Raw genomic sequence first — 9,237 nt, forward strand, 5'->3', positions numbered from 1 at the left:
TGGACTCGATGATCCATAGGTTCCCTTCCAGCTCTGCAGTTCTAAGATGATGATGATGATTGTTGTTGCTAGAGTGAACCAGGTCGTCTCCAGAGCATTCTTACCCATACTTTTCTGGCCCCTGTCAGGGGCTACTACTTTTTTGTGCAGGTAGGATAATTTCATTAAGGTTAACTTCCAGCATGTCCAGCTGGTGAAAACAAACGAATGTGGAGCTTGTAGCTTTAAATTTGCCTTCCTGTTTAAATTTTCCAATATTTTAAAGTGGCTTAAGAAGACAGCTTAGCCACTTCACAATGTTGAAAAATTAAACACTTCCTCTGTTCTTCCTTGGACAGGCAGAGGAAGGATACAATTTTTTAAAAAGTCTATTATGACAGTGCTGTTGCACTGTATCACTTAGAAAAAAAATAACAGAAAATGTAAAGGTTCTTTGCAGAAACAGGCCGAAGGAGGAGAGGGCAAGAAAAGGAATTTATTTTGTTTTTGTTTGCAACAGGAAGGCAGACTAAGTAGGGTTGCCTGAGGTGTGGATGACACTTGGAAGCAAGGATTGCAATCTGTGTGTGCATCCAAATGCAATACCAGAGCTCTACATTACCTTAAGCAACCTTATTTCACCTGCTCCAGCCTGCTCCAAATGACAAGCCCTGTCTGGACAAGCCCTCAGGCTGCAACCCAAAAGAGATTTCTGGGATGGTATCTTTGGGACCACAGGATACAGTTAATGCCTCTGTTAGAATTTATCAACACCAAAGTTATAGCAGTTTGATTCTACTTTAGCTCTGTCAGAATTTATCAACACCAAAGTTATAGCAGTTTGATTCTACTTTAGCTGCCATGGGTTCATCTTAAGGAATGCAGGGATTTGTAGCTTGGGAAGAGACATGGAATTCTCTGCCCAAGAGCTCTTTGGCCCACAGCTGAACTACAGCACAGCGTTCTGTAGGATGGATCCGTGGCAGTTCAAATGGAATCAAACTACTACAGCTATGCAGTGTAGATATACTCCTAGTCTGTGGAGAGCAAATGTGCAGACTAGAAGGAATTCTGCCCTTACAGGTGCAGAACGCTCAGGGGTGCAGTCCTTGTTGCTCTGCCATTAGTATTTTGGTGACAGTGACACTAAAGGAGGGTGTAAATAGCAGCAGTTAATGGGTTGATACATTAAAGCTGAAGCTGTCTTGTTTTCCCAACGTGACCCTTGTGTGTGTGTGTGTGATAGACTGTGCCAACCCTAGAATTCTTTACTTATTTTCCCCCAAGCACTCCTGCCACACTGGCTGCCCTTGTGTCACAAGTCCCACAGGGTTTTGGGTTTGAACTTGGCAAGTTCTTTGCTTTGGATTTTCCCTCTAAATCCACAGGATTGAGCAAAACTACAACACATTCCTAACAGTACAATCATGATGTTCAGTAAAATGTAGCTTGTATTCCTTAAGGAAAGGCTATCAGTTCTGGGACATGCAAGCAGTTTCCGCTCTCCATTAACCTTCAGCGCATTTGTGTAAAGAGAAGCATGAGAAATAAATTATCAAAATTTTAAAAAGTCTTTTATTCATTATCACCCAAACTGTGGTTTAGGTATAAAACAACAGAGCAATGGTCTCAAACTCAGAAGATGGAATACAGGCTCTGAAATCTGGAGACACCAAACTTTTTGTGTAGGTTTGTGTTGGCATCTTTTGAGAGAGAAAGAGAGAGAATTTTGTTACAATGTCATGGCTTTTGCCATGAGATACTAAAATAAAAATGCCCCCTGAATTTTCAGACTGTGTACTCACACACAAAAAAGGGATGTGGTGGCGCTGTAGGTTAAACCGCAGAAGCCTTTGTGCTGCAAGGGTGGAAGTCCAGCAGTCGTAAGATCTAATCCATGTGACGGAGTGAGCTCCCATCGCTTTCTCCCAGCTCCTCGCCAACCTAGCAGTTTGAAAGCATGTAAAAATGCAAGTAGGTAAATAAGTACCACCACAGTGGGAAGGTAACAGCGTTCCATGTCTAGTCGTGCTGGCCACATGACCATGTAAACTATCTTCGGACAAACGCTGGCTCTATGGCTTGGAAAACAGGGATGAGCACCGTCCCCGAGAGTTGGACACAACTGGACTAAATGCTTGTGGTTGTTTGGATGCCTAGAGGTCCATCTTCTCCCCACTGGCACCAGAACTCACAGATGCAGAGGGAAGTAATTGGCACGTGTCCTGCCCACAGAATATCTGTTTAGGAAGTACTATGGGAAGCCCACATTGTCTCACAATCTTGTCAGGCCTATTATATGAGATGTGTACACAAGAAGTACACAAAAAAGGAGGACAAACATCACCAAAAAGAAAGCCATGGAGGAGAAGGAACACTGGAAAGGACATTCTTCACAAAAAAGAAGGGCATTGTTGCATCAAATCTGCATATGGTGATTTAAACTAATATATGCAAATATCCCAACAATTAGATATTATTGCTACAATAAAAGGGGAAATACACTACTGCTTATTGCTTTGAGATTTTATATACCCACTGTTGGATTATACAGCTAAAACTCTGTGTTTTAGGAGCAGTGCTTTAGCTTTTAAAAATATGTCCTTAGAACTATAGCAAGTGTTATCAGTACGATTGGAAGTGGCCTGGCATGGGTTCTGTAATCTGAAACAAGTCTCCCAATTAAGTTAATACATCATATTCTCTATACATAGTTTGTTTTTGTTTTTTAATCCTGGGTGGATATTGGGGTCATGAAAACAAGGAGTAATTGCTAGGGAGCACAGCGTGTTATATCGATGAATCAGCTTCAATGGCACGCTTGCAATGAATGTTCTTTCCTCACATCTGCAAACATTACAAGTGTAATAATACTTCCATTAAACCTTTTAAGGTTTTAGCAATAGACCTTGTGTTTTATTCTGAACACCCCTGCTATTTTCAGAAGTGGAGACTTGACGTCTATTTACACTGGGTATGGTGAAGATTATAGTTTCCTAAGGAGAATGATATCTGTTTGTTACAGCAAAAGCTCCCCTCCAGAGGTAAACAGTCTGACAGTTTGTTGGGACGTACATTCTCTTTTCCTCATCTTCTCTCTCTCACACACACACATACAATACAGAATATTATTCCTTCAGGGGAGGTAAAACAAAGGCCATTGAAGCTAGAACATATAAGGCTAGCAAGAAAAGCAAGGGAAATAAAACATGTACAGTACTATAATTAAGAAATAACATTTAGTTTCCATTTTGATACAAACAGAGCTTGAGGGAAATTCTCATAAAGCGAATCTCTTGCCCAATACCAGGAGCACTACATCTGGACTATAACACCCAGAACCTGGGAAGATAGGTCATGCTGGCTGGCTTCTTCTTGGGGTGGTGGTCCAAAAAATAATAATAGTAATATTAATAAAGGTAATTTTTCCAAGCTCTGCAATTTTCCATTTGTCTTTTGCAACTGGTACTAAGCCTCTGAGAACCCTGGGCTGCAACTACAGACCTGGAAAATAGAAGGTGGTATGCAAAGTGACTGTCATCACTTCACACAATACAAGCCTTACTCAGTTTATAACAGCACCCAACAAGTGCCATTTTAAACTGCAGTAGGACTTCCTTTGTGGTCATCTTGGCTTTTCTGGCAGGTGGCAAGATGGCATTGATTTGGAGTGCAGCAGCGGCAGCAGTGGCAGCAGCATCTTCGATAGCCTGAGACATCCCACCAGCACTGTTGGTACTGTGCCAACATGCTCCTTGGCTGCCACCACCTCCAACATCTACCAGTCAGTCAGGTGAGAGAGCCTGTCTGGTGAGTGGATGGACAGCAGTGGCCAGGAGTTCAGTGGTAGCAATGGTGGCACCGGCAGCAATGTCTTTAATGGCCTTGGCTTCCACCACCACTGCCAACCAACTCCTTGAAATGCACACATTAGAACAGACATATGTCTCAAGCGATTTTATTCTGGTTTGCAAGTAACCTGCAGTGAAAAGCTCACTGTGGTTTACCTGCAAACATGGAGTTCCTGCCTAGGTGATCCTGGAACATGCTCAGTCCCCATTTGGTTATTTGATGGTGTAGGATGGGGACTGCTTCCTTTTTGGTACTTCTTTTGTTTACATTTTCAGGTGGGTTTCCCCAAACATGCCATAACTGAAGGTGGGCAAATGGCATATTGACTCATTTTAGCACAATTTCTTCTTAAACACCTTGATATATTTTAAATAAGTAAGAAAAGAGAAGAAAAAGGAAAGAAAAAAGAACACCAGCCATAGTCCCCAACTTGCCCACACCTCTGTAGCCTTACCCTCGACTGCCCTCCCCCTGCAATATCATGGCAACCGTCACTGACACAGCCACATTTAATTCAGCCACCCTCACAGACCTAAAAATCTAGGCTACCAAGTTGATGGTTTATGGTGAAGAGCAGAAAGAATGCAGAACAAAGACACAACTTATATATGTGTGTTAAATGTTTTAAACTAAATACATGGATGAAAAAATGAGATCACATCTGCTCTCCTTATCCCCAGTCTTCACAAATTCATCAGGCTCATGAGTCTGTCTACACAGAAGTAGTCAACACAAGGAGGCTGATAGGAGTGATTTCATACCCATGCCCCCGTATACACATATGCATACACTCTCCTTAAACACATTTTCAGCCATGGCATTGCAAAGGAAAGTTAATGCTAAGGATTTTCAGAGCCCCCCCTCCCACCTGTTCTATGTTCACATAAAGGGCACACATATCGGGGCCACTCCCATGGCCATTTTTGAAGACACTCAAGCCAATCCTTGGCCAGGTCTTTGATAGTATTTGTGTTTCTGGATCTCCATTCCTGTGAATGAAGAAATGCTGGTGCCAAGGCCAGGTCATAGATTGAATGGTGTGAGCAAACCAGGAGGGCAGCAGCTGCAGTCTACAGAAATGGAGGCTCTGTTTTCTTTATCCTACCCTGCCCGACTCCCCACTTTTCTACCTCCTTGCAGCCACCAGGAGAAAGCTCCCAACCAAAGGGACAATGTGAGAAACCTGCTCTTCTTGACACTCACTGTCTTCTTTCTTGCCACTCCTCACTCTTCTTGTTCCTGAAATTAATGGTGCTGTAGCCATAAAACTTTGCAAGGAGAGGCAAAGAAGGTTCACTTCTAAGGCAAGGAGCTTATGCTCTTTCATCTTCTGTATTTTTTTCTTTTTCACTTCTAATTGTGAGGTGTAAAGTCCAGATTTAATACAAAGTATATGTGTGGCTTTTGTTCTGCCCCATGTGTGACCAGCAGCTCTTTGCCTCAACTCCTGGCTTCCCCATAAATACCCCTGCTTTGGTCTGTTTTTGCACATTTCTCTGGAGACAATGCACACCCTGAGTTAATTGCTACTGGAGAATTAGAATGAGCTCTTCATTAATTTACTTGAGGTTCACAAACCAGATTTTCTAGGATTCTTGCTTATGTGGAAAGCTGAAACACAAGGAAGAATGTTTCCTCTTTAAACTCAGCTATAAGTGTACAAAGGGACAACAGAGGGGAAAGAGCTCCTCTAATTTTTATTAATGACTTGGATGAAGGAGTGCCAGGAGTACTTTTCAAATTGGTGGATGGCACTAAATGTTGTGGAACAGCTAATAACTTGGAAGACAGGAACAAAATTCAAAAAGATCTTGATGATAGGCTTGGGCACTGGACTGAAAAGAACAGAATGAAATGTAATGGAGTAAGTGGAAAGTTCTTCACCTCAGGGTAAGAAACCAAATGCACAGTTATAAGATGGAGGGTACTTGGCTCAGAAATACTATAAATAAGAAGGATTTTGGAATTGTTATAGATCACAAGCTGAATATGAGCCAACAGTGTGATGTGACTGCAAAAAAGCCAGATGAGATTTAGGATGCATTAAGTATAGTCTCCAAATCCCATGAGGTACTAGTTCCCCTCTATTCAGCACCTCATCTAGAGTACTGTGTCCAGTTCTGGACACCACACTTCAAGAAGCAAGCTAACAAATTGGAACAAGTTCAGATGAGAGCAACAAGATGGTCAGAGAACTGGAAAGCAAGCTGTATGATGAATGTCTGAAAAAAATGGGCACATTTAGTTTAGAGAAAAGGAGACTTAGGGAAGATATGATAGCATATTTAAAATATCTGAAAGGTAGTCATACAGAGGAGGGGCAGGATCTGTTCTCGTTTATCCAAAGGGCAGGACACTTAATAATGAGCTCAAGTTACAGGAAGCCAGATTTAGGCATTCAAAAGAAAATTGGAGAAACATCTATCAGATCTGCATTGATTTGGATTCCCGCACTGAGCATGGGATTGCACTTGATGGTCTTAAGGGTCCCTTCTTCCAACTCAATTATTCTATTATTTTAAGCATGTTCAAGCTTCTGGATTAAAAGATGCCTGAATAGAGTTTCTGCCTTACCATTTCAGAGATATTTTGGGGTAATGAAACAAACAATGGGGCTCTGAAATGTAACCAATCTAGTTCTTTCACTCTGGAAATCAGTAACATCCAAAATTTTATGCTTCTAACTCTTACTGGTTTCTGAGAACTTTTGGACAAACCAACCTGCAAAGGCCGTTCAAGGGGAACAGATCCATAGATAAGCCAGACAGTTATTTATTTTGCAAACTCAGTAGTACCTGCACAAAATTTTCAGTTCCTACTGATTTCGAGATATTTCTGGACAAGCACACACACACTTTCAGGAATATTAATAATCTTTACATGCACATAACATAACACATACATATAAGACCTCTGGTTCCTTGGGAAGAGATAATCAAAACCATCCCAAGACATTTTAATGTACAAGATCTTCTTCATTGTATGTATAGAAACTGACTGTATATTGAAAGGCAAAAATTTGATTAAGCGAAGGATCTTAGATATAGAAAGACAACATGATATAAACAAGACCAAAGGATTTATTAAAATAAACACCTTGAATAGATTGCTACCAATTCCATACTTAAATTATTTAGAGTCTCCTGAAACCAGAAGGGCCTTTATGTTATTGCACATGGACTTGTTGCCATCTGCAGTGTTGCTGGGAAGATACAACAATGCCCCCTACAAGAGTTGGTTGTGTGTATGGGGTGAGGGGACTATAGAGACACTGAGTCATATCATCTTAGAGTGTAAAATTTATGAGCAGATCCAAGAAAGGCTCACAAAAACTAGTATTCCTTCCTTAGATGGCACAGATAGAAAGAAGTGCCTACAGAAGTGTCCCATTGCAATAAAAATTTATATACTTTTTGAATTTGTTGTTTTTCTGTAGTTAGTAATATTGTATCAAGAATTGTATGCTCTTTATAGAATCCTTGTGTTTGTTTGTCTTGATTATAGATTGATTGTAGTTGCAATTGGGGCCAGCATGAAAAAGTCAGTCCTTGGCTCTCTAGTTGAGTTTGGGTGAGTGAATGCTTCCATGGATGAGATCCATCTAGGAGTTTTACATTTAATTTTTCCCCAGACTTTTAACAAAGAATTCCTTATTATATTTCTTTCAAAATATTTATGGGCTTTAGTTCTTCCATACCATAAAAAGACATGCCAGCCTGCTTGGAAGTCATGTCCTTCTAAATATAATATTCTCTTGTTTTTTAATTTTATTCATTCCTTAATCCAAGTTAAAGTGCTAGCTTGCATCTTGTAATAATTTACATTTGATTCTGGGCTTCTTCTTTTGCCATATAAATTTTGCAACAAAAGTGTTTAACTCTGAAGAATTTCTGCTCTAGTTTAATTGGTAAATTCTGGAAGAGGAAAATTACTTTTGGAAGAATGTTCATTTTCATCGTTGTAATTTCACCTAAAAAAGATAATTGTAATTTCTCCCATCTTGCCAATTCTTGTTTAATTTGCTCAAGAAGTTTCCCATCATTATCTTCTTTCAATGAGGAACATCAAGTGGTCAAATTAATTCCTAAATACTTTACTTTCTTTGTTATTTGGATTTCTGTGTTTGATATAAATTGGGTCTTTTGTTTTTGGGTTAAGCTTTCGGTTAAAATTTTTTTCCTTGATTCATTTCTAGTCCAGCTACCTCGCCATATTCCTTAATTTGTTGGAGTAAAATTGGAGCTGTTTCTATTGGGTTCTCTAGAATAAAGACCAGATCATTTGCAAATGCTTGGAGTTTACAGATTTTATCTTTAATCTTTTTTCCTTGTATTTCTTCATTCTTTCTAACTTCTCTATTCAGTATTTCCAATGAAAGAATAAACAACAATGGGGAAAATGGGCATCCTTGTCATGTTCCTTTAGCAATCTCAGTTTTGTCTGTTCCTTCTCCATTTACAATTACTTTTGCTGTTTGTTTTGTATAAATTGCTTTTATCATATTTAGAAAGTTTTGTCCAAAGTCCATCACCTCCAGTTGTATCTTCATAAATTCCCAATTTAAGTTATCAAAGGCTTTTTGAGCATCCAAAAATAAGAGAGCCATTTGTTTTTCTGGATGTTCATAGTATTCCAGAAGATCTATTGTTATTCTTATATTATTCTTTAATTGTCATTTTGGGAGGAAGCCATTTTAATCTTCATGCATGAATTGCATTAAATATTTTTTTCAGTCTTTCCGCCATAACAGATGCAAATATTTTGTAATCTACATATCTATAATTCCTTATTTGCCTCAGGTCTGTTCCTTCCTTGGGTATTAACGTAATATTTGTTTCTGGCCAGGTTTTCGGAATGATTGCTTCTTTTAGTGCTTGGTTACATACATTTTTAATGGTTCCACCATTTCTTCTTGGAATATTTTGTAGTATTCAGCAGGGAGTCTATTTGGTTCAGGAGTTTTCTCTTTTTTTGTTGTTTATTTATACAGTACTTTCCATAATTTCCATCATTGTTATTTCGGCATTCATCATCTTTTTTGTTTCCTCTGGTAGTTTGGGGAGATTTGCTCTGTCCAAATAGTCCCTTATCCTCTTCTCATCGATTACTCGCACTTTATAAAGATTAGTATAGAAGTCCATTATTATTTTGTCTATTTGGCTTTTTTGAGTTTGTAATATAACTTTTTATCTTTTAACTATTGTTATATCATTTTATTGTGCCTTTTACTGTACAGTGGTGCCTCGCTTAGCGATTGCTTCATTTAACGATGTAATCGCTTAACAATTAGTTTTCCGGAGCGAACTTGCGCTCCGTTTAACGATGTTTCCTATGGGCAATTTTTGCATAGTGATGTTTGGGACCTTGCTTCACATAGCGATGACAGTTTTGGTCCCCCTCTTTCAT

Source organism: Pogona vitticeps, chromosome 6 (genome assembly GCF_051106095.1).
Source record: "Pogona vitticeps strain Pit_001003342236 chromosome 6, PviZW2.1, whole genome shotgun sequence".
Taxonomy (NCBI): Eukaryota; Metazoa; Chordata; class Lepidosauria; order Squamata; family Agamidae; genus Pogona; species Pogona vitticeps.